This window comes from Sphaerodactylus townsendi, linkage group LG07 (genome assembly GCF_021028975.2).
Source record: "Sphaerodactylus townsendi isolate TG3544 linkage group LG07, MPM_Stown_v2.3, whole genome shotgun sequence".
In the NCBI taxonomy this organism is placed as follows: domain Eukaryota; kingdom Metazoa; phylum Chordata; class Lepidosauria; order Squamata; family Sphaerodactylidae; genus Sphaerodactylus; species Sphaerodactylus townsendi.
In genome coordinates, this window is record NC_059431.1 from 45,011,735 (window position 1) to 45,038,647 (window position 26,913).

General features: G+C 41.2%; 1 long non-coding RNA gene across 1 annotated transcript in view; it reads left to right on the forward strand.

Moving 5' to 3' along the window:
• Positions 1–1,455: 1,455 nt before the first annotated feature.
• LOC125436115 overlaps positions 1,456–26,913 on the forward strand; it is a 291,179-nt gene continuing 265,721 nt past the window's right edge. The window contains exon 1 of the long non-coding RNA XR_007244998.1: positions 1,456–1,760. This is a non-coding gene — a long non-coding RNA (uncharacterized LOC125436115). The remainder of the gene's footprint in view (positions 1,761–26,913) is intronic.

The following is a 26,913-nucleotide window of genomic DNA, read 5'->3' on the forward strand; positions in this document are numbered from 1 at the left end:
CTATATATTGCCAGAATCAGCAGGAAGAGCTGAGCCCAACTATGTAGTTTTAAGGCTGAAAAGGTGCCCAGGATCAAAGCCTGCTGAGCAAATGTCCTCGGGTAACCTTCAGCAAATGGAGGCAAGGAGAATCCCTTCAGTAGCACACAAAATGTGGGGCACAAGTGGAGGGTGAAACTGACTAGAATGCTAAATGGTTGGGCAGGAAAAATAATATGCCTCCTGAGCTCCACACAGCCAGGCAGGGGATGTCTTGCATGTGGCTTAAGGAAAAAAGATACACGTTAAAATATTTTCAGAAAAGGATTTATTGAGCAGAATAAGGCATTCTGAGAATGTTTTGGGTGAAAAGCTCCTTGGAATGCCTTTTTATTTTGCGTCCTTAGGACATCTGTGCAGAATGAACCCATATTCCCCTCTTAGGAATTATTTTCACTGTGTGGCTGGATCAGTAACTGGAGTAAGCAGAAATTAGCTTTTTAAAAAACGTAGAATTTAGTTTATGGGTTTCATAGTAATTCAGTGAATGATGGGAATTTTTAATTTCAGTCACTAACATAGGCTCATTCCGCACATGCAGAATAATGCACTTTGAAACTGCTTTCAGTGCTCTTTGAAGCTGTGCGGAATGGCAAAATCCACTTGCAAACAGTTGTGAAAGTGGTTTGAAAATGCATTATTTTGCGTGTGCGGAAGGGGCCATAGCTTCCACTTTAGAGATTTGACTTTGCTTCCTCGCTGTTTTTCCTCTCACCCAACCAACTTTAAATATATGCAGATACTTTGGTTATCTGTTTGAACTGTGAAGGATGAGTCAAAGAAGCATACAGTATGCTTCCTGCAAATGGCTTGTTTATTGAGTAGAAATATTTGAGGAACGATGTATTTTAAAAAGTAAATTTTCTCTTTGGCAAGAGCCAAATAGATGTTTTTAATTACATTGCAGGCATTTATTCCGTGGCTGAACTATTTGAATTCAATCTGAACCTGAGTGCCAACACTAAATACTGATTTGCTGAAGCCTCCCTTTTAGTATTTCACACATTTTCCCCTCATGGTTGGTCCAGGTGTGACTTGAAGTCAATAAAAGCTGGCAGTGTTTGTTTTATTGTGGACCTTATTCAGTTTGATATTTAATTATGCTTCCAGATGGATTTGTAATGTGAATTAATAGTTTTATTGTACACCTGCGATTAGTTTCTGTTTGTTCTAATTTCTGTTTGGCTCTCTTGACCTTGAGGTGAAAAAAAAACACTCAGAAGATGTATTCCTTCAATTTAATGCCAGTCTGAGGTGTTTCTCCTGCATCATCAGATCAATGAAAAGTAAATAGCCTACACTTCTTGTTTCACAGTGCAGTATTGATCTTTCTTCAGCTTTTGCTTCCCTTTTTTCCCTGCATCTTGTGTCTTTCAACCCCTGGGACCAAAGTGATTGCCATAGATTGGACAAGCTAACAAGCGCATGATAAGGAACTAGTGTATTGTGGTATGCTCGCATACACATTGCTTAGTATATAAACCCAGACCTCTCTGCATTGAAAGAGAGGTGCCATTTTGAATAGGGTACAAGTGACCGTGAGAGAGAACTAGAGGGAAAGCACTAGAATAACAGAGGATTTAATTCTTCACACCGTTGTTGCAGCTGGTGCTAAGCTTGGTGAGGACATCCCTGGACATTACTTAAGAAAAGGAGTCTGTGGGGATTGTTCTGAGCTGTTTTTGCCTTGGCGAACCTCTGGGACTCTGGCAGCCTGGGAGGTAAGTCTGAACTTGAGACTGTAGTGACCAGATTGTTATTGTTATTAGAATTCAAATAGGCTTGACTTTAAATATCCTGTGTGACATATATTATGTGTAGCAATTTGAAGTTATTAGCAGTTACAATTGCATGTATTAAGTAAAAGACAGGATTCTTTAACTCCTATGCAGGTCCCCCATTTGGAAATTAAATAAGGTTGGATGATTTTATGATGGAGAAATTAATTAATTTCTCTTCAAAATGTAAAGCTTAAATATTCTGCTGAGTTCCTCAAGCATGGTGTGAGCTACAAAATTAAACATCTGTACTTTTTATTCCTGGGCCTTTCCTTGTCCAAAGTGTTCTTTGACACAAAAAAGGGGGCAAGTTAATAATTGATAGCACAATGCACACTGTAAGGTCTGTTGTTTCTTTCAAAAAGGTAGACATTTGAGCTGAGCTGTTCAGAAGTTTTCAGACATTGCTTTAGGATTCTGGGGATGCAGGTAGTCTCTCTAAGGGTGCTTATTAGTTGTGAATGGAATTGGCTGCAACTTGCACAGAAATGAATATAAATATAAATAAGTAATTTACTTTTGATTTATTTTCCACAATTCAAATACTTGACTTAATCATTCCCCCACAGTAAGCACAGACATACTGATAAATCTAAAAACCACTCAGCAAAAAGTTATTTTGTTTCTGATCAAGGTGCTTTTATTCTTTTAAATATTAAGCACTGGGATGTCTGCAGTGCTTTCTAATACTTCCTGGTGCAATACTTTACATGTCCCTGAGTTGTTCAGAAATTGTATACAAGTTTGGCATTGTGTAATTATTATCACTAACAATACAATGTCCTATGGACACCCCTGCAATGCGGTTTGTTGGGCAGTATTTTCAGCAGTGTAGTTGATAATGTAAAGCTTTGTTGTTGAAAACCAGATATATTGTACATGACTCAAATTATATCTAATGCTGGGGCTATTTTCTGTTTTTGAAGCTTTATGATATTTTCCCCTTCTCAGAGCTAGATGATTGTTCTCACCTAAGCTATTATGTAATCCTCAGGGTAACCCCACTCCTGATTTGTACGCTATTAATTTTCTATTATAGCGTGCTAAAGATGTTCTACAATGTGGCACTCACCTGCATTATTGAGTCAATGACCAATTGCTGAGTTACTCAGTGCTGGTTGGAGCTTAGCACAACCCTTTGGGATCTCATTTATTATTTGCAGATATTGATTTGGGAAAAAGGAAAAGCTAAGAAGTGTGACTCTAATACTGACTTAGACCTAGCCTACAGCTGTTAACTCTTAATGGTCTGCTGACTAAATGAGCACAATGTGAAGCCTGAATTGTTTTACATTTTTATGGAGAACAGATTATTTGTTCTGCTATATAAACAGACACTTCCATACAATCTGCTTGTTTTGTGACAGTGAAGCAAGAAATCACTTTTGGGGGGTAATAATTAATATATATTTGTTTTGTTTCTTCCCCACTTGCCCCATTCATCTGATAAAGGCAGTGCTATTTTATAAGAGGCTCAGCCATTTTTCATACTTGTCCATTCAGTTTGAAATGAAGCTGGAAAAGAAGGGTTTCTAATAAAAGTTGAGTATAGTGACAAACCATATTTGTGAATTGAATATAGCCTGAGATTTTTGCTTTTAATCATTTCTTGTTTGACATAGGAATGAGTACATGGATCTTAACACTCATTTACTGTCATAGAGTAACAATTGGTATGTGGTAGCACAAAGCTCCTACTGATGTTGCAGTGCTCCCTTTGCCTCTCAGCATGATAGATAAACACCTTTGGATATTGTTCTCAATGGCTGCCCTGTGGGTTGATGAGCACAAAAGGATGCAGGTTTTGCTTAGAAATATTTTGCTTAAAATATGAAAAACTGTACCTCTTGTATGGCAGCCACCCCCCATGTCTATATACATAGCTCTAATGATGAAAATACAAGGTGATCCCATAACAACTTCCTTTAGAAAAAAAACCCTTATTTTTAATTTTTGTTCAGTTTTGCAAATTTCCAGATACTTGGGAAATCAGTGTTTATACTTAAAACAAGTTACCAGACTAGGGATAGAAGACAACTTCATTTTAAGAACCAATTTTAACTAAAGTGGATTCAAAAGATTGAAAAAGCCAATTCTTCACCTCAATACCTTCATTCCCCACCCCCAGAAGATTCTGTTGTAGTCCCTGGCTTATTTCCTCAAATGGAATAAGGCTGGAGTTGGATGTAATCAAGAGTATATATAACTAGTTGGCATTTAAAATTAATGCTGAAGTAAGTTCAAGGGGGATGTCAGTAAATTCATTTTCAAGACATTGGGATGGATCCTTCTTAAAACATCCCCCAGCAGATCCCTCTCAGCTATTCCTGGGATCCCGCACCCTAAGACAAGCATTCTGGTGGCATTTCAGGTCCTCAGCACAAACCACCATTTTAGAGCAGGAGTTCTCACCTGGGAACTCCTTTAAACTGCATTGTGGGCTCCCAATTGGGACCAGACAAAAAGTTTTGATGCTTTAATAGAGGCTTAGTGGGACAATATCTATGAGGTATGTTTCCATACCAAGCTGGTTTTTCATAGTCGTCAAATTGCTGGTGCAATTACAATTGAAAATGATTGTAGACAGCAGAGGGTAATCTATTTACTTCATTGTTAGGCATGGTGTCCCTTTCACACCTGATGTACATTGAAGTCAACCTCACTCACACCCAATGTATTCACATCAGGATTTTGTGCTCACTTTTTTTAATTTAGGGGAGCACAACTAGCACTGTATAGGAATAATGCAACTTCCTTTTTTTTTAAGCCTCCATATATTTGCATAGTCTCCCTAGATTTTCAATTATCTGGTCAAATACAAGAAGCAAGTGAAGATCCATCCAAAAGTGATTGCTTCAGCAAAATAAGCTTTCATTTTCTTTAAGTGGAGCAGGTGTGGCCTTTGATGCCTCCTCCCATAATCAGCAGCATTCGTGACTAATTCACTGTAAATTTCTAATTCATTCTTTGCCTGGTAGACTGTCTGCTTAACAGTATTTATTCATAAAGTGGAAACTCCAGAGATTTTTTTTACTCCACTGTGTGAAATATAGTGTATATCAGTACATTTATTATTGCATTGTTTAGTGAAGATGTAATTGTATATTAGTTGCACATTCTATTGACTTGTGATGAGGTTCAAAGCGAAGTCCTTTTCTAGCAGGCTAGTACATTTGCTTATAACAAGTGCTCTGGTAAGAATATGCCAAACTAACTCAGAGGCCTTCTGCACTGTAGGATTCGACGTTAGTTTGACGTAGGTTCGACCTGGGTACTCTGCATAGCCGTAGAGTTGGATCCGTGTCTGTCTCTGCTCCCCCCCCCCCGCTCACCGTCAAATTTTTGAGCTTGACTGGGAGATATGACTTTTTGCCGAACCCGGGTTGCATTCAAGCTGAAGCCGGAACAGTGCGAAATATCCCTCGCCTCAACTCTCCCGGCCAGTCAATCACAGTGCACTATTTTGGCCACGCGCAGAATGGGAGACTCACAGTGGCGAAAAGTGCACCTTCAAAATAAACCCCTTCTTGTGCATGAAGCAACGGCTCAGCTCTGCTCGTTCTGCTCCAACAGATTCACGCCAGTTTGTGACAGGTAGGAAATCGGCGCTTTGTGACATTGTCACAACGTAGCTCCTATGTGGCAAAACAAAAAAAGGGACGCGCACACACATAGAATGGCAGCCAATCGGGAATGAGGAGCGAAAGACGTGAGGAGTTAACCCCGCCCTCTGAACTCGGGTCTGGAGAGATGACCCGGCTGCTGTGCGGAATAACAGAAGAGTAGAGCTCAGGTAACGATTTCCGCAGACACAAGTTGAACTTAGATCGCCTCTGCTGTGTGGAAAGCCCCTCATTTGGGAAGAGGCAGGAAAAAGAGAATCAAGTGTTCAGAGATTCTTTTTTAAGGGCAAATGAATAGTAAAAGGATTGTATGCTATATACTTGAAGTCAAAGATCAGGACAGTAGAGATGTGTTAAATAAATGACATAACAATAAAGGCTTCCACAGGTACAGGCTTCAATTGAGTGATACCTGTGACTGCAGAAGCTGTGACACGTGCTGCTATAATGGCCAAAATTGCCATCAGGAAGCTGCAGCTGTTCCAGCTCTTCCACTGGACGGTGTGGTTCACATGGTATGCTCACCATTCAAATGGCTCCTTAAAACCACTGTGGGTGTATCTTGTGGAGATTTTTTTTTGCAGTCTTCAATAGTATTAAACAGGTAGCTCATACATGTACACAAAGCTGCCTTATAATGAGTCAGATCATTTCTCTATCCAGGTGAGTACTGTCAACTCTGATTGGCACTGGCTCTCTGGTGTCTGGCTCTCCCCTTCAGCAGAGCATAGTTATGCTACCCAAAAGAAACAGGTCACATTACCTGTTTCCTGACTTTTTAAAACTAGAAATGCTGGGGACTGAACTTGAGACTGTCTGCAAGCGAATCCACCCACTTCAAACAGACAGTGGTTTGTGGTTTGCATTAGTTATCATTACTATCTGGTTGGATAAACTCAACAACAAACAAAATGTGTTCCCGATGAGCATAATGTTATTGAATAAGAAATATCTTGTGGTTAATCAATAATGCACATTTAACTACAGTTCATTAAATTCAGATGATTCTTCATATTGCTGAATTGCTTGAATTTAGCTAATTGATTTCCCGAATGAGGTTCACTTCTAACCACTTATTTTCTACTGAACATTTAGAGCTAACATTTCAAAAAAGATGCCTCTGGAATTGCCAGCTAAGAAGGATGTTGCAGGCACAATTTTGATGCTGAGGAGCACAAAGAATCCCTTGTGGCTAAATGAGAGTACAAAGAGATTCTAACCTGTTGTTAGGCACTGAGGATAAAAATGCATCTGAACTCCAAATTATAAGTGAGGGTATTATATCAGTGCCTGAATGTATTATGCTTTGGTTGCTGAGATCAAATCCTCTGTAGAAATAAATTAATATAATGCCATGAACCCAGGTCTGGTTACATGCAGCTATTGCCACCAGAACTGCACAGGCATAGCCCAGATTAGATAATTAGTGCTGATCATATGCTTGAGGGAGAATGGAGCAGCAGCTGGACCAGAGGAGGTACTGTGAACTAGTGAAAGAATTATTTTAACTGTGGAGATGTTCATAGTAATTGTATGGCTTAGTCCAAAATATGATGGAAACAAAAGTCACAGACATTACAAGAGAAGACTTAGTTAGAATTAATATCGTGTATGTAAAAAAGAAATCTATAACCTTTTACATTCCTTTTAAAAAAGGGAGAAATCAGACTGATCCCCATTATTTTTTCCCTTTCTCTGTCCTGCATATGTTGCTGTATGTGCTAGACAGCCTAATTACTGACCTTCTACTTCATTAGCAGCTCTCAAGGCTGTGATAAAGATATATTGGCATAAGGGCTATATACACCAAATGGTATATTAGTAAAGGAACTGGATCAGACATTGGATCTGCCCTTTTAATTCACTTTCTTTGCAATCTGGGGTGTGTGGGTGTGTGGGCTGAAGCCACAATGCCTGTGCCACCAGCATCATGCAAAGTGCCACAGATGCTGACACAGAGGGACTCACTTACCCCAGTGACAGGAGGCTGCAGCACAGAAACCAGAAAGTGTTCCTCAGTGCCATCACTGTGACGGTCTGGAGGAAGATTTTCTGGAGAGCAGAGCCAACTTTAGTCAGTTTCCAAAGGACTTTAAGCCTGAGGACACTCCCCTTCAGCAGAGCATAATTATGCTACCCCAAAGAGCGATGTAAGTTTTGTTCATCGATGGGTTTCCAATGGGAGAAAAGAATTTCTCCTCCTATTCTAGCAGCCACACTGCTAAATGCCTCTTTAAAGACAGGGCAACAGAGCTATCCCTAAGCCTCTACTGCCCCTCACCCATTGGGTTGGGCTGCCCTTCTCATTCTTGGATTTAAACTTCCGTTTCTTTTCAGATTTCCATAAACTGAGATGTGTTATTTCCATTTGGCTTATTTAATTGACGTGATTCATCTTTGAACATCCTTAATTTTAAAAAATCAGTTAGAAAATCAATGGGAGAGTTTATACCAGTGGACTATGTTGTAGAGGAAAGGGAATAGACACATTAATTTAACAGGTCTTTCCTGCCAATATCTGACACTCTATGGTAGCATGGTGATGATTTCATCATATTTCAGTGGGTTTCCATTTTAGATTATCTTTGATCACTGGTAGAGTTGACTGCTAAGCTTTGATTCCTCGAAGTTTGGTGCTATGTCGATAGAGATCAAAACTTTTTTTAAAGTAGAAAAACATAAAAATATGGCCATCCTCTTAATACTCTCCACTAGGTGTAACGGCCCTCCTAAAGAGTTCTATTTTGTATATTCTGCAGATTAATTGTAGTGTGGGAGCCCTCCTGACCTCATCAGGAGGTCATCATTTCACCAAATGGGGACTGCAAAAGAGAATACTTAGGTCTTTACTCAACTTTTATTAGTGTACCAATAAAGAAGCAATACAATCAACACCAGTAAAAACATACTACATAGCATAGTAGATAAAATAAACACAATATGTAAAATCCAGTTATTAAATACATTTAGGAATATTTAGGTATGAACAGACATTGATCTTGTTTGCAAGTTTTATACACAGCTTGAAGCAATTCTGGGCAGTGATCCACACAACCATTTAGAAGCTTTATCCTTCACAAAATGCTGAAGTATCTCTACAAGCTTGAAAGAAAAACTGAAAATGGGCTTAGAAGAAATTAGAAATCAAATTTATTGGCAGTGAATAATGTAACGAACTTGGATGGAGAATTCACATAGTCTCACAATCAAAACAATATTAAGCATTCAGCAATAATACCAAACACCAGTAAACCTATCCAAAGAAGTAAAATATTGTAATGTATGACAATATGCAACATATTTCACTCAAGAAGTGAGGTGAGGCCAAAGATGTAGAGTGGAAAGGATAAAGCAAAGGATTTACTTCTAATATAGACAGGTCCCAGCAAAAGGGCCAAAAATGGCAGAAGTTGAATGAACATAGGAGACTGAGTGCTAACAATCTAAAATAAACACATGCTGCCCAATTCAAAGGAAGTGTTCTGAAGTATCCATTTAAGCAAACATCTAGAAGGAAAGAAAGAAAGGAGAGGTCCAGGTGTGAAACCAGCAGAATCATCACCTTTGGACTGATCCTGGTTTCAGTTACAACTATTAGGTTAAATTACAAAATATTTTTTTCTTTCCAGGATTGGAAAGAGGAGAGGTGATTAGGTGAGGCATGAGGAGGTGATTTTCTGCCCCCACGTGACCCAACTGGCACTGGTTCAATTGCTGCTGCTGGGCTCCTGGCTCGGCTTCCCTTCTCCTGTGCCGGCCTGTCAACCGGGGAGAAGGCTTGTGGCAGCAGGGAGAAGGCATGCTGAATTGGAGGGAGGTGGAGCTCCCCTGTCCTCCTGGTGACTTGCTGGGAGCCCAGTAGGAGGTGCTCTACCACTGCAGAGGATGGGGGAATGCTGGGAGGGTGCCGATTTCACCCCCACCCCCAGACACTCTGGGTCACCATCTAGAGTGGGCAGGAGTACAACAGGCACTGTAGCAATCGGCTGCCTCAGTGACAGGCTTGCTGGGGCTTGCTGGTTCAGTCTGTGTGTGGCGATGTTTTGGCCCATGTCCCTAGGCAAATACGCATTTGACTAAGGCCCTTTCTGCACGGGCCAAAAACGGCGGCCTGGGGACAGCAAAAACGCCGTCCCCAGGCCGCCGTTCACACAGGCGGCGCTGCTGAAACGCAGCAGCGCCGACCTGGCTCTCCTTCCCCTCCCTCAGGGCGGCTGCCAGGGCTGCCCCTCAAAAAACAATCTTCAAGTCGGCGAAGTGGTGGTAGTTTTGAGAAACAGCGTGAGCCTCCGGCGCATGCTGTGCGCTAACAGCACCGCCGGGAACATCGCTTGTTTAGGGTTCCTCTTCTTACTTATCTCGAGGCTGTTAAAGAATGCCTTTGCCGAAGCCGCCACGCTGTCCCTCCCACCCTGGAGGTCGGAGGGCAGCGTGGGCGGGGCTTAAGGAGGACAGCAGGGCTTACTTTTACAGCGACGCAGGTAAGTAAGAGAGGGATCGGGAAGAGGCGGCTCTGTGTGGGAGCCGCCTTTCCCGCGCTTGGCTTTACTAGTGGGCCGCCGCACGCCTTGGCGGCGACCGGCTCTCCTGACCCACCCCCACCGGCCGTCAGAATTCTCCTTGCCGGTGTGAGGGCTTACATAGAGGTTCCCGCAGAAGCGTGGGCCTTCCAAGATACATTAATTCAGAAATCCTGGAAAAAACTCAGTAAAATAGTTACTTAGTATTACAGGAGATCCACATGGCACTGGATAGTATGCTATCTTAATTATTCTCCTCACAGAGTTCAAAAACAAGAGAAACAAGAAGTAAATTATGTAGGATTTCTTTTTTCTCTTTGTACAACAAAGTAATTTTGACTTTGTCTTTTATTAATTGTACTGGACTTTCTGTGATTTATCTGTGTTGTTTCAATTTTTTTTAAAATTGATTTTGATTAACAGTTCAATCTCTTAGCTACTAGGTTATACTATCCCCTTACTTCCAACAAAAAGCATGATTGATCTATATGCATTACATTGCTAGAGTTGTTATGAGATATTAAAATGTGGTCACAACAAATGCTCTTTAAATTAATAGCTTTTTGAATTTTAGTACTGAATATATTGAATTATCCAATATATCCAATTTGCTGAATTTTGACTCCTGAACATTCTTGCTTCACCCAGTGAAAATTAAACTAGATAACCACCACGTAGATGTTGAGAGAGGAATGGATAAGTTGCAGATATCTTCCATTTGGTTACAACTTATTGGTTGTAAATAAAAAAACTCTTTGGATGGGCTTATGTCAGATAAATTCTAGAATATATTATTTCCATGAGAGGTTAAATTGTGATTGTTCTTGCAAGAATGTGAGTGAAGATGATCTGTTTACTAGATCAATTTCACTCTGGACTCCAACTAGTTTGAGGTCTGGAATAACCTTTGTTGCCCTGATAGACAACCTTTGCTAAGATGCCTGTTAATCCTCCTGCACTATTCATTCATTCGTTCGTTCGTTCGTTCGTTCGTTCGTTCGTTCGTTCGTTCGTTCGTTTGTTTATTTATTAGATTTGTACCGCGCCCTCCCAGGCTCAGCCATCTACAATGATATCCTTCTGCTCCAATAGGATAAACTCAAGGACAGGGACATTACTTGCAACAGTTTGTATCTTATTTGGCCAGTTGGTTCTAGGAGGTATTGCTGGGGGACTGCTGCTCAACTCTGGAAGTTTTGCTATTTATTTATTTACTTTATTTATAACCTATCTTTCTTCCTTAGACTTAAGGCAGAGTATACAGTGTAAAACAATGTAATCAAATAGCACATGTCATCTAATGAGCAGTGCAACAGGACTAGGATTACAAAATTGGGAATAATGGAAAAAATCAGACATGGTATGTCAAAGCAGAACATGGAATTACAGAAACAGAAAACAATGAGAGACTAAAATATAGTGCTGCCATAAATATGTCTTTTCCTTCTCTTCTTGTTCATGTTGTCAATAAGGAACTGCATGGAGATGGCACAATTAAAGTAAAGATTCCTTTGAAGGGCTGATGCTGAAACATGTACAAACATGGGAATTCTGAAGAAACCCACTGACTTTTAATACAGACAACAAAAAGATAGATAAGAAGGTATCCCTTAAGGATTTACCTCTGTTATCTCTGAATGTGCAATTATTCAGTGTTCTAGGAAAATGAACCATAATCCTCTAGGTGGCTCCTTGGGCAGATGCTCTTTTTACTATTCCCTCTAACAGAAATCACCCACAGAGATTGAAGACAGGAGAGTTTGTAACCTTTGTGATGAACTCCTTAGGCAGTTTGTGTTCAACAGATGTTTCAACAAAGTTCTATTTCATTTTATTTATTTTTAACATTTCTGTTGAGTATTTCTTCAAGAGTAAAATCAAGATGGCTTACAAAATAGTCAATACACAGAATATGAAGCATGCATGTTATAACTCTGACAGCTCATTAATAAAAAACATGGAGATAGAACAATCCTTGAAGCTCTGCATAAAACTAGTGCAAGAAAGGAACTGTGACGGTAGGTAGGCAGATTCATTTAGTTGAAACAAAAAGAGCTTCCCTAGTGCTTAAAGATCATAAGTGATTAATATGATAGGTTTCCGTTCGTGTGTGTGTGCTGGGAACCAAAATTATTGGCAAAAATATAAATGAAGAAGTGAGGATCAATGACAAAATATTACCCAGTGTTCCAAGTTACTCCAAAATGTCTGCCAAGGTGGGCCTGTTTCTTTGGAGAATAAAGAATGCTGGTTGAGACAGTTCCAGCAGATGTCACTCTCCAAGCCCTGAGGGTGCTGCAGAGGATAAATCTGTGGGGAATTGTAGGTAACGGAACATTGCCTCTCTCTCAGAGCTTCTATGGGGCAGGGTGGGGACAAACGCCCTGGGTGGGCTTCCAGTGGGTCATGTGGGGGGTGGAAAATCACCCCACACCCCTCCTCCTTTCCCCCTCAGCCCCACCTGACCCCACCATGCCATGCTGCTCCTTCAGCCAGGCCAAGGGGTGCCCTGCGGAGGGCTTGCTGAAGGAGCAGCCCAGCAGAGCCACTGCCAGGCACCCCTGCCCAGCCCCGCCAGGCTGCCTGGGACCCACTTTAAGGTAAGTGGGATGCAAGGGGGCATGGGGGTGGGAACACCGGGGACAGAGGCGCATCTGGAAGAGCTGCCAAAGTCAGGGCCACTCTGAGCAGCGAGGCTCTCTCGGGCCAGCGGGGATGCTGAGGGCAGACAGGGGACCTGTTCAGAGATTCCCCAGTGTGGCAGAGGTGCAGCCTGAGCCAAGGAGGCGGGGAGCCAAGGCAGCAAGCACGCCTCCCTCTCTCACCACACCGGAAACCATCACCACCTGCCCTGGAGGACCGGCTACATCAGGCAGGCGAGAGGGGGTGCCAGTGATGGCTAGGGGGAGAGTTGGTGTGATGCAGCTTGGGGTGACTTGTCCAGATGTCCTCCCTGCCCTTTTCGGGCCTGTGGCAGTGACATGCATGCCTGTGACAATGTGCAAAGTATTTTTCTGCCCGACCATAATCCCCCTCTGGTTTGAGTGAAGTGGTTTCAGAATTGAGGGAGCGAGATCACGCTGAGACTGACTCCAGCACCCTCACTCCTGTTTAAATGGGGGGGGGGGACAAGTGTTGAATCAGGTGCTTGCTGCCTATGTCCCAGGTCAGTTGGGTGGTAAGAAGCTATAGCAACTGATCTTTCCAAAGCGAGTCATTCTGCCTACTCTTGAAGTAAGTCTATGTTACTGTTACGCTTGACCGCAAAATGGGAGGTGAGGGGAAGGAGCATAGTCGATAAACTGTCGCTGATCTCCTTTTGCACTGATTATTGAAGATGTTTGGTAAACGCCAAAATTAATGGCCAAGGTGGGAAGAGGGGAGGGGAAAAGTGCTCTGACTCACCCTTTCTGCCAACTTGGAATTAGGCAAAATTACATTGTTAGTGGGGTTGCATGGGGTGCTGGTATTGTCACTTGTCAAAATGTTGTTAGAAAGTACAGGTAAGTGAGTTGGCTGTTGTGGGTTTTCTGGGCTGTGTGGCCATGTCACCCCCTTGCCATCTTCCCCCACCCCTAGCCATCCCTTCCCATCTCCCACACCCCTAGCAATCCCTTGCCACCTTCTCTTATTCCTTCCCACCCCCACCACCTTTTTCCACCCTGAGCTGTGATTTGATTTTGGGGCGATTTTGGGGTGACTTAGGGTTAATGCAAAAATCATGAGGATCCCTGATTTTCCAAGCAGGTTTTTTTTACCACGGAGTATGGGATGCTGATTGTTGTGTTCAGACATGTTGCTAATGGCTGGAGTTGTGATGTGCTGGTGATTTTGGGATGACTTAGTGCAAAAACCATGAGGATCCATGTTTTTCAAGCAGGTTTTTGTGCCACTGTGGGATGCGTGATTGTTTTGGTGCTGCCTGTAGACTAAAACATGTTCTATAGTTTCATAGTGGTTTCATTTCATTCCAATGCAAAAATCATATGAATTCACGAGGATCTGTTTAAAATCATCTGGATCTGACCTTTATCCAGATTTGTGAGTTGGGGCATGTTTTATAATGTGATGGTGACTTTGAGATGACCTGGTACAAAAAAAAACTTTGGTTGTGGTGGGGGAAGGCACACCTGTGTGTGTGTGTGTGTGTGGGGGGGGTCCCCTGGAAAACTCAGATTTTGCCCTGGGCTCCATTTTCCCTAGCTACACCTCTGCTCTCTCCTCACTTTGTCTCATGTCTTCTCCACCACCTATTTCTGCAACACTCCCAACCCCGCTTTCCTTGTCTTCCCTTTTTCACCTCTGCCTTACATCTGCTGCTGTCCCTTCCTCTTCACCTGTCACTGACTGCTTTCACAAATTGTTGGATAGTATACTCTCACTGCCCTTTAGCAACTGTTTACAAATGAATTTTCCTGAGTGAAACAAGAAAATCCAGTTTCAGTCTATTGCTAAAGTGTTTTGTGAGTGCATTATACGACATGTGTGAAAACAGTGACTGTCTCCATCTCCTGTGGTTGAATTCTCCCCCTCACCTTAACTGGCATTATTAGTTTTAAAATGTTCAGTTGTAATGCTAACAATATTTAACATTTTGGTTTTGCTTGTGTTGTGGTGTCTATGTAGGTATAGTAACAGATCTCAATTGTTCATGTTTTGTGTATGAAACCTGGGGTCTCCCTGGTTATGCAGAAAAATTCCTCCTATTTGTATACAGCCTCTTTGTGCAAAAGGCAGGAAACTCTGTTGCATGAGCTCTATTCCACCTAAGGTTCCTGTTGGATACAACTCTCTCCTATGGAGTCCAATGCAAACACTCTGTGCTCAGAAGACAAAATAGAAGATGGGTTTTTGGTTGTATATTCTTAACTTGTATATTCCTCTTCCTAACTTGTTTTTACTTCTATTGAAAGGGATAGCTGAGGATTATGCAGGAAGAGTCAGTGAACAGGACAAAAAAAGTGAGGGCTGACACCTCTGTTTTATTGTATTTTATGGTAAACTAACGAAATTATAGTTTCTTCACTAGCCCATGCTACTTTAATGCCTCTTTTTGTGCAGCTGAACATTTTTCTCTTTGTCTCTTGTTACAACCATATAAATACACAGCCCTGGGTGGGCTTGGGCTGCCCCAAGCACTGTGTCACTGCAATTTATGAAAATAAGGTTTGCAAGGCACACATGTAAATCACTGGCAGCCAAAAGCCCTCTTAGACAAGCTTAAATCTTCTTTGCCTTGCACTGCAGAGCTGGCCTCAGTAAATAATTTTATTATGTTCCTTTATAAACAATTTTGAAAGAAGAAAATTCCTGGCTTTAACACAGTAACATATTATACTTTTGCAGCCCAAAGAATTGGATTGATTGTGGTTGGATTTAAGATTGATAATGGATAGATCTATGTTATGACACCCATTGTTTTAGCGCTGGGCTATAGAGGAATGCTTTCTTAAATGGATCATTGTATAAAATATTGACCTAGAGGACTTCATTATTCAAGCAGGAGAGACAGCCACTACTTAACAGTAATAAACTGTTTCTCTGTTACATTGAGAATACTTCAGAAAATATGAGAGTTGTCAAATCTCCTGAAAATCCTGTCTTTATAGTACACATGACACTAAAGCTAGGGCAGTATTTTCTGCTAATAAAAGCAAAGGCACAGACAGATGTGAAGGATATCATGGTGCACTGACAAGAAACTAAGAAAAATGATACTTTGTTGTGAAGAAGGAGAGACACAGGCCAATGACCTTGGGAAGCTTTACTAGACCTAGTTATTTCTATTGGTGTAGAAGGAAGACACTGTAATGCTGCAGCAACGTAAAAACAAATATGTAGACCTCAGGACTGTGCTAAACCCTGTGTACCCTTTGTGAAAAAAAATATACATCAAACAATCCAAATGGTACTTTTGCATTTATAGAAAAAACAGCAGCATCCAAATGCTAGAAATGGGGAGTTGAGAAGTTTTGGGACTGTTCTCATCCTGGAGACTCTAGGCACAGTTCATTGGGAAGCACGCCACTGCTTGCTTCATGGAATCAATGGCAGCTGTGCATAAGATGGTATTTGCATAGCCCCATTCCTTTCAAAGTGGCTTGTGCAGGGTAAGTGCACAAGCTAAGCTATCTCTCTGCTCATTGCATCTGGTTAAACTGATGCTTAAACAACAAATTTCTGTTTCTACTCACTGCTCCTAAGAAGGGGAGTGTTTCATAGTGTGCTTTTTGGGTTTTAAAGTAGAGGATTTATAAATGTAAAATTCAATACCAAATCCCCTCTTGATTTTATCAAATAAAATATTTAAATTGTATTCCAGAATCTAGTTAGGAAACCTAGAGTTAAGCCATGCGATTTGTTTCCCCCACTTTGTTTACATATTCTAGTATGTACATACATGGGGACTATAGAAGTAATAGGAAATAAAAAGCTGTATCCCTGTGATTTACTGCTTGCTCATTAGTTTCTAGTAGGATAACTTGAACTGTATATGCCTTTATAGCCTGAATTTAGTCATCTGGATCTGTCACTTAAAACCATCTGCACATATGCTACTGGTTCATTGTCATATTAACCAGGTATACAATATGTCTACAATTAAGCATACTGAAGGAGAAAAAAGAAGCATAATTCTGAAAAACATAATTTTCCCCTTGGCTTACATATTTCGAAAACATAAGCTTAAAAAAGTTTAAAATATTCCATGTGACGGAAGTTCAATCAAATGCTATGAGAACTGGAGATCACGTTATAGTCTCTGGCGTTTTCCGCATGCCATAATTACCCCGGGGGAAAACCAGAATAATACATAGTGGGTTGTTTGTATCTCGGTTTCTCTCTTCTCATGGCTGCCCATTATTGTGTTAAGACTGGGATGAAGTATTCCAGATAATTACGTATTCCAATTTTCATTTTCCATGCAAACATTTCCAGGCATGCACGAACATTCCCATTTCCCCGACATTCTGATTGGCTGTAGCTGTGGGGCAGGGAGAGCAGGCTGCAAAGTGGGAAAAATAAACTGGCCCATCTCCCATGGTGTTTGCAAGGCAGCGGGATCGGCATGGGATTTTCGAAAAGAATTGCCAATTTAGCGATTTTTTGAAAATAAGAGAACTCTCACGAGACGGGCCTGATTTAGGGCCAGAAGCCATGGTTAATCATGTGCAGACTGGGATATTTCACCTCCCCATCCCAGGATATTTGGTCTGTGCAGAAAACGCTACTGTCAAGAAATTCAATCACTGTTAGAACTTTGGTCAAGTTGCTCAGGCTGTGAAAGGGAATTATTTTTAAAACCAGCCTGTGAATTTTTTTTCTGTCTAAATAGAAGGCCCTGTCTTGATTAGATTCTGTTTTACCTGATTGATGTTGTGAGAATGAGCAGGGAGTATTAGCTATCCGGCTTAGCCTCTTAAAACATTAAAGAGGTATTGTGATTATATGCCAGGCTCGCCCAAGTCATTAATTGGCTGATGTGTAAGTATGACCAAAAGCTTGGTTCTGGAAAGTTCCACTCAAATTGGGCTCTAACTGGTTGAATTAGATTCACCTGACCATGATTGAGGAACCCTTATAAAAAAAATTATTGTGGCTGGAGATGTTATTCTTTGCTATTCTGTTTTATTCTGAACCTACCTGAAATGCTGTATCTTTTCTTCGACCTATGCTTGCTGGAAGAAACTAAGGCCAATGCTAAATAGATTTCAAGGACAATGTTAATATTTGCATATTTGTGAGTGTTTTATTCTGTCTTATGTTTCTGCCGAACTTCTGCTATTTATGCAGACGTTATTATTCCTGCTGAGGGACTTTTAATATTGATTTTTTAATTTAACTTAATTTTTTATATAAAACTTCAAAAAAATTATTTAGTCTGCTGTGTGTTCACTTACTCTCAAGAACCCATGTGAGCCAGGTGGCAAAAGCCTAGTCTGTTTTCTTGACAGTCTCCATAGACCAACTAACCCAACTATCCAGTGTGCTTCAGTCAGAAGAGAGAAGCAGAATGTAATAGTGCCACTGCAAAAGCTCCAGATAACACTGTTCCTTAATGAAGTGGAGATGTAGGTAGTTTCCAGTAACTGGCATCTGGACCGTTATTGTACTGCAATGAATTAGCAGAGTAAATTATAGGGCAGAGATGTGGGTGAGTTGTTTTGTAGAACTTTACTAGATAACAAATGTAGCCAATTGATCTCCCAACTTGCTCCAAATGGCTTCATGTATTTTAAATTTGTTTTTTTCTTCTGCCATATTTCAAAAGGAGTCACTTCAGTAGGTTTACATGTTGTTCTATACAGCTGTATTGACAGCTTCAGTCTAATAAGTGTTAGGTAGTCCAGCCTGCATTAATAAACAACATGCAGTTTCAAGTACTGTATGATTAAAGCATTTTGCTAGACTATTTTGAGGAGGTGAGTATATCACTGATCTTGCATATCTTCTTGTTCTACATAATTTTGGAATCTACTTGCACTGTACTCAGTCCCATTATTTGAGAATAAAATTTTTGGTGCTCATCCATGCTTGTTTTTAATAGCTGCTACATAAACTCTGAACTTATTCAATACTTCATCTTTGTGATTTGAGAAAATACACATGGGCAAATCTGCTTTCTGCCTCAATAAAAGTCAACACTTATTTGTTTCCACCAGCAGAAGTTGCTAGAGGTCCAATTAGGTCTGAGTATACTTTTGTTAGCATTTCCTTTTCTCCTGCTCTTTGATGCCCTGAATAATGAGGAGTAGTGCATTTGGCCCTAATGCATGTTTCACAGCATTCAGTACTTTTGTTGCATTCAATTAGTTTTAAATAGGAGCCTTTCATAAGTTTTCTCACTGTCCATACTTCTGTGGTCTAATTTTACCTGTCAACCATAAACACAACTGCAGTGAGAGCAGTCTTTCTTTTTAATGTGATAAATGGCTCTCAGCATTTTCTGCATCTCTTAGAAAAAGGTTTCACTCTTTTTGCTTTGAACTCCATATAATAAATGCAGCATATTTCATAATCTATTATAATCTTGTTTCCATCATTCAGCAATCTAGGCACTGATATTAAATTCTCACTAGCATTAGGTTCATACAGTGTCTCTATCAAGTAAAGCTGTGCTGTCTCTCCAATAGAACTTCAAACATCAATTCTCACAGTACCTCTTCCATATATTTTCAGTGGTTTACCATCAGCTTGCAAAAGTGTCTTTTCTTTACCTTCTTTAAACTCAAAATATTTTCCATTATTGCAAACAAGGGGAAAAGATCTAGAGTCCAAAGGAAATAAATTCACTTTACTGTTGCAGTCATTTGTAATATTGTATGCACATATTTTCTTTAATTTAAGTGACATTTTTTATATTCATCTTTTATATTCATCTTTACAGCTAAAGTTTTATTGACAGCACCTCTTTTATAAGCATTACTTGGTTCTTCCTCTCTTCCTCTCCCAGCTGATTTTCTTTCACAAAAGATGTCCCTTTCTTCCTCAGTTGTCCCTTTCTTCAGATGTCCCTTTCCTCAGATGCCCCTTTCTTCCTCAGTTAGACCAAATTACTTCACTGGCATGATCTAGGCCCCTTCCACACTTGCAGAATAATGCATTTTCAATCCACTTTCACAGTTAACAGCAAACCACCCAATAGTGGTACCAGTGATTACTGAGGCAGCCCTTCCACTGCAGTCTGGATGAAAAGTGCAGATTTTGATGCAGCACTTTGAAGGCATCTTCCATTGCACCCACCATCTTGACAGGGAAGCATTCAGTGCACCATGCCTCATATAGGTGTCATATACAGGGGGAAATATGAAAATGACCTGAGAAAGCTGAACACTGGGCATGCTCAAAAATCAAACGGTGTAGAACACATATGTGGAACAACAAAACATAGGATGATAGAAATTCCCTTATCCTTATTTGTAAGTGTGCAGGCATCATTATACTATATCATGCTTGCTAACAGAAGTAAAATAATAATAATACAAATCCTTCCTGTTCCTGGATAATAATGAAACAGGTGTATGGGAATCAAGACAGATTTTCAATCATTTGTTTATTTCATTGAAGAATGTGTTACCTCACTCCTCTGCTGCCAGATATGAAGGCAATGAAATTTTTGGAGCAAGAATCTGTATACTTAGCTCTCAACCTTCAACCTTCATCCCACATTTGTTTGATTTTGCACATTTTGGAACACTGGAAATTGCTTCACTTTGCTGTACCCCCCCCCCCCCCGCCCCGTCTTATCTGTTTAGACCATAGACTTATATTGCCTAAGACATATAAGATTTCTCCAGTGAACCTGATCTGTTTTAATACCCCAAAGTGTTTCCTGAATTTGTTAATAAATATTTATTTATTCCAAGCATTAATATACAGTTTTAGGGCCAGACAAAAGAACTCCAAGGCAACTCTCAAAGAAAGAGAAAAAATACAGTTTTTTTTCAATGGAGTATTGAATAGTAGAAGATTTGGTGGAGGATAGATGGCATAAATTGTCTTCTCAGTCTTTATATGTCTTTTTTGCCAATGCTCCAACGTCTAATTCTTTCATATTTCTGTAATGACAGGTGAAGGGAATACAACCATGGCAAGTAGTACCAGGTATGTTTGTCCTGATGCAGTTGGTTTGTCATTCTGAAGAGCTGAGATAATCTTTGGCTCTTTGCTCTTTCCTGGAAGAAGGTTGGCTAGACAGGTAACATAAATTATCTCACTGATGTAATGATCTCCCTGATTAAATCAGAGTCCTAATTAATTTTGACACATTTTTGCCATTTTTCAAAAAGATATGATTCTGTTTGTTCTCTGAATATGTAAAATGACTATCTCTCTTTCTGGGTTTTGTGCATCTTCATAGCTGAAGGTGCTTGCTTAATGTGAAAGGAAGGGAATTCTTGGAAACATATTTGCCTGTTACTGGAATAGGATGTGGCAAAACCATGGAAAGGAATGAATGGCATTCATCAATCCTAATTTTGACTGAATATACAATAAATTTTGAAGATGTCATGATTCCCTCCAGCCCACTCAGGTATCTCTCAGTTTGCTGTATTGAAGGCTACTTGTCTATTTCTCTTTTGGATTCACCCATATAACAGTTTCACAACTGTTGCCCTATGCACAATTTAAAATGCTGAATCACTCAAGAACATGCATTCAGTCCAGTTATAACTTTATTCACAATGAACAAAGAAAGGGAAAAATGCCTAGTAGTGTTCTTCATAGCAGTTTTTCTGGTTAGCTTACCCTAAGTCCTATGTAAAATCTTCTTAGAACTGCTCCAGATTCCAGTACCCTGGAGCTATAATAAAACATGAACTGAACTTCTAAATACTACATCCCTTCTTTCTTGTTACGGAACAAAATCTTACTGAGGTACTTTACTGTGGCTTAAAAAATTAAACAAACTGATATCATATGTGCAACTTTTCTAAAAAAAACAAGCATTATCTTTACAGAATAATTTCTACAATTGTATGTTGCCCTTGTTGGGATGTAATCATGGTCCCTTGTGTTCTTGTGACTGTATAAGGTATAAGGGTGGCAAATATATGGCAAAGACATTTGTCTTATAGTCATAGATTTCTCACTAAGACAGAACCTCCTGTGTTTATGACTGCTTGCTTTACAGTTCTGAATTTTATTGCAATCTCTTTCTTTTCTTTTGTTTTGCTCAAGTTTTGGCATCATGAAATGGAACTGTAAGTCTTTCTGGTAATTTAGTCGATATTGGATGTTCAAATGATGCAGTTGCTAGAAAAACCTCTGTACTTCTATGCAGAGTTGCTCTGTGGTTTCTTACCTCTTTCTTGATCCAGAGTCAGTGAGGAGTTATTTCCCAGTGATTGAGATCAAGGTGTTTAGCAAATTATTCAACATGCCATTGAATGTTGGCTCTTACCCTAAGGCAGATTCCACATGAGCCAAAAACAGTAGTGTGAAAACAGTGTGAAAATGGTGTAAACCCTTTTACATCATTTTAAACCATTTTACACTGTTTTCACACCACTATTTTTGACCCATGCGGAATCCACCTAAGTGTTGCAGAAGCAAAAAACATTTTGTCTAATTGTGTAATGACAGTCAGTGCTAATAAAATACCGATCAGTTTAATGTGTGAAAATCTGGAACAATCATCCATGACAACAAGCAACTGTAAGCCAGAGAGAAAGACACAGAAGTCTATGCTGACTGTACCTAGGGCTAAGAAGCCAAAATGGTTGTAGGAGTGGAACTTTATGGTATAGTACTGCTGATTGATAAGCATGAAGATAAGTGTGGGCATAGTGTTTTACCTTTGAGTCCAAACCTTCTCCCAAATAAACTGTTTAGTTTTCACCACTCCTTTGTCCTTATGAGGGTCACCAGGGTGGCTAACAATTTAACACACATGATAAATTCATATTTTAAAGCTACTAAAGATATTTCATTAAGACAATTTAAAACAAGGTATTGCTAAACAAAACAAAAGAAGCCTTCATCCTCTGGCAGAGATAGCAGCGGAGGGGATAGATTTGTTTTCCTGAGGAGAAAGTTCCAGAGCTTTGGTCTCAAAAGGCACAGTTACATGAAGCAGGGTCACCAAAGATTACTGTAGTGGTTGGGTGGATTCATAAGCAAGTAGGTGGTCTTTCAAGTATTTTGGTCCCAAACCATATAGGTCTTTCAAGGTCAAGGTCGGCAACTTGAATGGTGCCTAGAAACAGAATGGAAGCCAGTGTAGATGGGTCAAGACTGGAGTGATATGAGCCCTACAATCCACTCCAGGCAACATTCTGGCTGCAGCATTCTGTACCAACTAAAATTTATGAACACTTCTCAAGGACAGCCACACAGGGGCGTAGGCAGGAAAAATGGCACCTGGGGCAAAATGGTGCCCAGGCCCTGCCAGCTGAAAAGCTTCTGCCGGGCCTGGCGGGGCAGGGAGAGAGGTGTGGGAGTGTACCCCCATGGCACCCTGCCCCCTTTCCACTTACCTTAGTTCTTTGCAGCTGGCCAAAAAGCTTCTGCTGGGCCTGGTGGGGTGGGGCGGGGGGAAGGGGGAAGGGATGTGCAGGGTGATTTTCCACCCCCCACGTGACTCACCAAGGAGCACCCAGGGCATTTGTCCCCTGATGTTCCCATTATAGCTACGCCACTGTAGCCACACATAAAAGTGCATTGCAGTAACCTATTGTAGATGCAACCAGGACATACACCACAATGGGCATAACTTTTCTGCCCAAGCAAGGCCTCAACTGGCTCACCAGGTCAAAGCTGGTAAAAGACACTATATTTATTTTATTTTATTTATTTATATTTTAGACTTTTATATTTTAGACACTAGCTGCTTATTGAGCAGTAGTCCTGGTTCCAAGTGCAACTTCACACAGAATGGGTGAGATTAAGCTATTTTATGTTCCCCATGACCGAAACATATCATCTGAGCCCACATACTGCAAGGCACAAGAATCCTGGTTCTTCATAGCGGCAGATGCATATTGGTCCTTGTTGATTCCTATCAAGTGTCAAAAAGACTTTAAAGATGGCTTAATTATCTGGTGAGAAATTGTTAGGTGTTTGAAGAAAAGCATTCTACTCTCCGTTCTGGACTGCTGTAATTATATACTTTAGATAGGGATCTACATATGTGGCTTCTTGAACCTGCTGTAGTATGATGGGTTTAGCAATGGTAATAGAGTAAAGAAAAAAAGACATGAACTTCTCCACAACATTCAGCTGGGGAGACAGTTTATTGGCATATGCTATGGCAAATACAGGGCAATTGGAATCTGTTTACATCAGTTGATCCACAAGCCCTGCTAGGCTGAAATCCACTATGAGCTTAGTGTTTTTCTGAGGATCAAAATAGGCTATGGCTGTATCACTAGAGAGGGATATTTTAAGGTGAGATAATAAAATATGAATTAGACATCTAAATGTTCCAGCAGTGGAACAGCATAGTAAAATTAAATGCAAAATGAATAACAAGGATGAGATATTAGCCCTAGTCAACATTAAGAGGTGTGATTTTCTTTTTAATTTGCAGGGTTTCTTTCAACACATTATTATTTTCTTTTATCATATGTTTCCAAAGGGAAATTGCCTCCTATAAAATCAGAATATTTTAAAGTAATACAACATGAAGACCAATTTCCATGTTTCCACTTCAGATCAGTTCTCATTGGTATGGGACCCATCATGTGATGTTCTGTAGGGTACAATCCTATTCCCCGCCCCTGCTTTTTAATCGCTGGTGATTTCCTCGCTGGTGATTAATCCTGGGATAGTCAACCGAAATATCCAGGTTCCCTCGAGATCTCCTTACAGCTGAACCATGGAACACAGATCAGTCCTGTTTCTGGCGCTCCTCCCACCCCTCATCATGGGATTTTCCTGGACCTGCTTGTATATGCACCTTTTTGAAAAAAACATTCCAATGGCAGCCAGTAGGAGATGGGGACTACACATTTGAGGGTCCATAACTTTGGCTCCCATGAACCAAACTTCACCAAACCTGGGTGGTATCATCAGGAGAGTCTTCTACTGATACCACTCAGGTTTTGTGAAGTTTGGTCCTGGGGGTCCAAAGCTATGGACTCCCAAAGAGGAAGCCCCCATTATTTCCAATGGGAGATAATAGGAGATGGGGCTACACATTTGAGGATCCATAACTTTGTCCCACATGAACCAAACTTCACCAAACCTGTGTGGTATCATAAGGAGAGTCTCCTACTAATACCACCCAGGTTTTGTGAAGTGCCCCATCTCCCATTGTTTCCAATGGGAGCTAATAGGAGATGGGGGCTACACATTTGTGGGTCTATAACTTTGTCCCATATGAACCAAACTTCACTAAACCTGGGTGGTATCATCAGGAGGGTATCCTAAAGATACTTTGAGATTTTGGTGCTGCTAGCTGAACAATTGCACCCTAACAGCAGGCACCCCCCCCCCCAAAGGGCAGGCCTAGATGTCTTCACTAGAAACATGCTGCAGTGAGGATGTTGGAACCTGGATGAAAAGATGCTGATTCTTTTGAAACTTGGTTGTATCTAGATTAAGTTTTCAGTGGGAATTCCGGCCTCCTATAGCAAAGCTCTTAGAGAGAAATCCCACTTAGAGCCCGTTTCCCAAGCATTGCAGGCGGAACCATGGCATGCTACTAGGGACAGCATAAGCGCCATCCCCAGGGAGCCATTACAGCACTTTTAAGAGGAGTGCAGCTGCTTCGCAGCCAAGCGCCAGCCACATGCCCCACTCGCCAACGGTGCATATAAGCCGCCGTTTTCCGAAAAAAAAGTGCGAGGTTTTCGGAAAACGGGCTTGGCATCTGGCTTTAACGGCAGAGGCTCCAAGGCACCCTCCCCTCCTTCCACCCTTCACTTACCTTGTCTCTGGCCATCCAGCACGTCGCCGAGGCCTGGGGACATGCCCCCTGCCCTGCGACGCTGGAGCAGTCGCGCAGGGCCGGGGGGCATGTCTCCAGGCCTCAGTGACGTGCCAGACGGCCAGAGACACGCCAGGTCGGCTAGGCGACAGCGCTCCGCGGCGCCGTCTTCCCAGCTGTTTCTGGGACCGTTCACACGAACGGTCCCAGGGGGGTTGGGTCGGCGTGGAATACACCAACCCACCCCCCGATCATTGCCATGCGGAAACAGCCTTATAGTTGGGGGTTGGTTGTCATCAATATGCCATATCTCTTTATCCAACTTTATTGGTGATTCAGAAGAGGTCCTGAATCACTGCCTGGCCACTGTGGTTCACTAGCTAAAAGTGAACAAGTTGAATTAAATCCTGAAAAGTGAGACATAATGCTGGTTGGGAAGGTGGAGATCTTGAAGGATATTGTTCTCCCTAGTTGAACCTTGCTGACTCAGTTAAAAGCCTTGGTGTCATACTGGATCCAGTTTTTTTTTCCCACTACAGAAGCAAGTTAATGAATCTGCAAGAAAGACTTTTTCCAATGTAGCCTAATCCATAAAATGGCCTGATACCATGATACACTTGACTTGGCCATCTGGATCCATACCACAGTTACATCAAGGCTAGACTACTGTAATACTCTGTCTAGTTCCTGATAATAATCAAACCATAGCATAGCAACTGGTCTCCCCTCAAAATCAGCTTAGAAAGTCCAACTAGTCTAAAATCCCATGCCTTGACTATTAGCAGGTGCTAGACGGAGCATTCTGCAGATTTTCCATCAGTTGCCCATTTGTTATTTAGCTCAGTTTGAGGTGTTGGCTGTCCCATACAAAGCATGGCCTTGGATCCTCTTATTTAGGGATTGTCTTTCTCCATATGCTCTGCCACGACAGTTCTTCTCATTCAGCAGGAATCTCTGCATATGCCAACCTGCAAATGGGCAAAAGCAACAGCTACCCATGCTTTCTCTGTTGTGGCTCCCATTTTGTGGAATGACCTGCCTGAGGAGGGCAGGAAAGCTCCCACTCTCCTGGCCTTCTGCAAACTATGTAAAAATTACTGTTCAAAGGGGCTTTCTGCACAGGTCATAAGGCTTCACAATACAGAATAGTTTTACAAACTTACTTGGGTAAATAATCGGAACTTGCTGTATACAGAGTATAGTATAGAGTATAGTAAATAGAATCCTGTTATGTAATTTCTGTTCCATTTAACGTGTCATGTTTATGTATTGCATGCAGATGGTGTAGACCCTTCCCCGGCAAATAAACACATCAAACCAAAGCTTGGAAATAGATTGGGCCGCAGCCCAATTTATTAATTATCAAACACTTAAGAAGCTGGAGCGAGACAAGAGCGGATTGCAACATCATGCCGTCCTCAATCTCCATTGGGGCATTGGGCAGGAAGCCGGGAGCCACCGGGGTGGATTTCCCCCTGATGTCAACCCTTCCTGCTGGGGGTGGCGGGCACCCACGGCTAAAGCCCTACCGGCTTCGCTCTACCGGCCCACCCACACCCCTCACACCTGCTGGGGGTGGTGGG